The following is a 5,000-nucleotide window of genomic DNA, read 5'->3' on the forward strand; positions in this document are numbered from 1 at the left end:
GTGGAGCCGCCGTTCTACTGTTGAACAGGAATAGAACAGCAAAACTTGACTGGAACCAGAATTAGTACACACAGGGCGCTGATTAGTAAATGATGCAGAGCCATTATAATCGAGACGACATATCCGAATGTCCCTATACATGAGCTGCGAGCTGTACCACGTACGAGCTACAGACGCGAGCGCGTTGCTCTCTGTACGAATGCAGATGCTCAGCGGCAGCTAGGAGGCGCTCCATCCATGTCGGTACCGGTGAGCGTTGCACTCGCAGTCGCAAAAACGTACGGCAAGTATATTACTCGGAAGAGTCAATGACAGTCCAAGCCCCCCTGCGTGGGAAGAGTCTTCCTAGGCCATGACCCACCGGAAGGGCGCAGCGTCCCCCACCCCAGACATGTGACGTCACACTATCGGTATTGACGACTAGACTGATTCCTTATAATCATTTGCCATACACCGGTGGAAGCTGCCGAGACGAGTAACTACATAGCGGGCTCGCCGTGTCACTAATGTACAGAGATACAATAGTTTCGACTGGAACCGGATTAAACGTATACACGGCGCTGATTAGTAATAGATAGAGCCATCAGAATACAGATAATGTATACAACTGTCCGTATACATGCTGAAAGACTCTGCTCACAATCACACGTCAGCCAGACACTCTTATCACGCACTACTCTCTGCCTGTAACAGGCACACAGACAATATCTAAGCACCAGCATGGAACAACACCCAGTGCATCCTCTCTGCCACATTAGACAATCCACACTATCATAACCAGACCGGGAGGTCCACTCGGAAAACAGAATATCCCACCCTTCCGACAACCACCATTGCTCAGCTAAGCCACCAACACCCACACATGTCCTACACAGGGGTGCACCCAACATCACAATACTGCCTCCTGTCACACCACACAAACAATGGCACGAATGAAAGACACAGGTCTGCCACAAGCATGGAATCAGAGCGCCGCCTGTTATGAGCCAAAGGTGCACCCTGACGTGGCAAATCAGATGATGCCGCAGTCATTTACTTACGATAATCACAATCAACAAACCAGCCCCCCCCCCCCCCCCCGAAAACACCTTTCCTTACAACAATGTGTGCCTTAACCTAACCCGTATTGTGCCTTAACCTAACCCGTATTGTGCCTTAACCTAACCCGTATTGTGCCTTAACCTAACCCATATTGCGCCTTAACCTAACCCATATTGCGCCTTAACCTAACCCATATTGCGCCTTAACCTAACCCATATTGCGCCTTAACCTAACCCATATTGCGCCTTAACCTAACCCATATTGTGCCTTAACCTAACCTATATTGTACCTTAACCTAACCCATATTGTACCTTAACCTAACCCATATTGTACCTTAACCTAACCTATATTGTACCTTAACCTAACCTATATTGTACCTTAACCTAACCTATATTGGGCCTTAACCTAACCTATATTGGGCCTTAACCTAACCTATATTGGGCCTTAACCTAACCTATATTGGGCCTTAACCTAACCTATATTGGGCCTTAACGTAACCCACGTTGCGCCTTAACCTAACCTATATTGTACCTTAACCTAACCCATATTGTACCTTAACCTAACCCATATTGTACCTTAACCTAACCTATATTGGGCCTTAACCTAACCTATATTGGGCCTTAACCTAACCTATATTGGGCCTTAACCTAACCTATATTGGGCCTTAACGTAACCCACGTTGCGCCTTAACGTAACCCACGTTGCGCCTTAACGTAACCCACGTTGCGCCTTAACGTAACCCACGTTGCGCCTTAACGTAACCCACGTTGCGCCTTAACCTAACCCATATTGCGCCTTAACCTAACCCATATTGCGCCTTAACCTAACCCATATTGCGCCTTAACCTAACCCATATTGTACCTTAACCTAACCTATATTGTACCTTAACCTAACCTATATTGTACCTTAACCTAACCTATATTGGGCCTTAACCTAACCTATATTGGGCCTTAACCTAACCTATATTGGGCCTTAACCTAACCTATATTGGGCCTTAACCTAACCTATATTGGGCCTTAACGTAACCCACGTTGCGCCTTAACGTAACCCACGTTGCGCCTTAACGTAACCCACGTTGCGCCTTAACGTAACCCACGTTGCGCCTTAACGTAACCCACGTTGCGCCTTAACGTAACCCACGTTGCGCCTTAACCTAACCCATATTGCGCCTTAACCTAACCCATATTGCGCCTTACCCTAACCCATATTGCGCCTTAACCTAACCCATATTGTGCCTTAACCTAACCTATATTGTACCTTAACCTAACCCATATTGTACCTTAACCTAACCTATATTGTACCTTAACCTAACCTATATTGTACCTTAACCTAACCTATATTGTACCTTAACCTAACCCATATTGCGCCTTAACCTAACCCATATTGCGCCTTAACCTAACCCATATTGCGCCTTAACCTAACCCATATTGCGCCTTAACCTAACCCATATTGCGCCTTAACCTAACCCATATTGCGCCTTAACCTAACCCATATTGCGCCTTAACCTAACCCATATTGCGCCTTAACCTAACCCATATTGCGCCTTAACCTAACCCATATTGTACCTTAACCTAACCCATATTGTACCTTAACCTAACCTATATTGTACCTTAACCTAACCTATATTGTACCTTAACCTAACCTATATTGTACCTTAACCTAACCTATATTGGGCCTTAACCTAACCTATATTGGGCCTTAACCTAACCTATATTGGGCCTTAACCTAACCTATATTGGGCCTTAACCTAACCTATATTGGGCCTTAACGTAACCCACGTTGCGCCTTAACGTAACCCACGTTGCGCCTTAACGTAACCCACGTTGCGCCTTAACGTAACCCACGTTGCGCCTTAACGTAACCCACGTTGCGCCTTAACGTAACCCACGTTGCGCCTTAACGTAACCCACGTTGCGCCTTAACGTAACCCACGTTGCGCCTTAACCCAACACACGTTGCGCCTTAACCCAACACACGTTGGGCCTTAACCCAACACACGTTGGGCCTTAACCCAACACACGTTGGGCCTTAACCCAACACACGTTGGGCCTTAACCCAACACACGTTGGGCCTTAACCCAACACACGTTGGGCCTTAACCCAACACACGTTGGGCCTTAACCCAACACACGTTGGGCCTTAACCCAACACACGTTGGGCCTTAACCCAACACACGTTGGGCCTTAACCCAACACACGTTGGGCCTTAACCCAACACACGTTGGGCCTTAACCCAACACACGTTGGGCCTTAACCCAACACACGTTGGGCCTTAACCCAACACACGTTGGGCCTTAACCCAACACACGTTGGGCCTTAACCCAACACACGTTGGGCCTTAACCCAACACACGTTGGGCCTTAACCTGCTCTGTAATTGTCATACGACGCGTTAAATTAGTGTGGTGTTGCCTAACTGCAACCCCCGCAATATAGTTTGCTACTCGCACTGCCTGGTCCCCAGAGTATCGCTTCATGTTAAACACCTTGCAGCTATACACTGTAATGCGGATGGCAGCAGGACGTACATGCTCAATGCCCTTCGCAGTTGTTCATTGGCATTTGCATGGCGAAGCACAGCCTACGTTGTGGTACGGCGTGTGTCAACTGTCCGCTGATGTTGTACGTCCAAATCACACACTGTACTGCACATTGGTCCTCATGTACTGAATGATACATCGTGGTACATGTGTGACCGTACCACGACTGCGCCAACAACGGCGAACCATACGGTCCAAATATTGTGCACTCAGCTACGTGTCGTCTCCCTATAAGAGCTGGATTGCAGTATGGTATGCCGTGGATGGCGATCAGCATGAGCCGTCTGTTGATGTAGTGGCGCGTGTTGTCAGACGTAGTCGTCTCTTCTCACACACCGTGATAGCATGGTGCACTGCGTTCCACATCTGCGACATGCGACAGAGGCCGGTTGACAGTCGTTCGCGCAATGGACATCGCATACGTACGGGGGCCACCTTCCACGTGTTCGCGAAGCGTGCACATGTTGTTGCGTGTATGTGGGCAGACATAGTGTGTCGTGACACCTGACACAGGCATGCAACAATCGTTGAATTTGCAAATGGCGATGGACGTCTACGTTTGCTGGTGACGTTACGCAAATGAACAACTGGTAAACGGTTGTGGTGCGGTTGTTCTCGCTAGAGGTGAATCAGTGATGGCGACGATCGGTTGAGCTACCAACCGGTTGTTTCAGCGATACCCACCATGCCCACGAACGTGAATGGCATGTGGGTGTGAAGCGATACGCGGCGGTGGCTGGGTGGGACCGTCCCCGGCCGGTGAGGGGGGGCCTCCCGGCGTGCTGGCCGCGCGGTGCGTGGGCGCACGCGCTACAGCCGGCTGGTGGGGGCGGCCAGTGGCAGGCGCGCCGGCCGACGGAGGCGGCAGGCGGCGCAGCTGCGCGCCGGCGCACCCTGCACGCGGCGCCGTGCGGCCAAAGTAGGTCCTCGCGGGCCCGGTGCGAAGCGCGGTGGACATCTGCAGTGTGCTGGTCCGATTGAGGACTGTGTGCGCTGAGGATGCGCCGCCGCCCGGCGCTCGGCGCCGCGACGCCGTCTGCTGCTCGGTCGCCTCTGCGGTTCTCGCAGGTGGTTTGTATCGCAGCTGTGCGGACGTGTTGGCGCGTGCGCTGTGCTGGGAGAGTTCGCTTCGGCACCCAAGTGGGGCTTTTGTCCTTCTGTGGCGCTGGCGTTGGAGCTGCCGGCCACCGTAGGTGGCGCGTGTTGTCTCCCGCCGGCAATGCCACGACAGCACGCTCCCGGGCCTCTGTCGGCAGCGGCAAGCTCAGTTGGGAGCACGGGTGGTCGCACCTAAAGCGTCTACTCGCCAAACTCCGGGCGATTGCGCCTCTCTCGAACCCGACCAAGTACTTAGGACGGCGCTGCGCGCCGCCGGGACCTGAGAGGGTTTCGAGGTGTATTGTGCAGGGGAGCTCAGCCTCC

The sequence above is a fragment of the Schistocerca americana genome, unplaced genomic scaffold, assembly GCF_021461395.2.
Source record: "Schistocerca americana isolate TAMUIC-IGC-003095 unplaced genomic scaffold, iqSchAmer2.1 HiC_scaffold_437, whole genome shotgun sequence".
NCBI classification, from domain to species: Eukaryota; Metazoa; Arthropoda; class Insecta; order Orthoptera; family Acrididae; genus Schistocerca; species Schistocerca americana.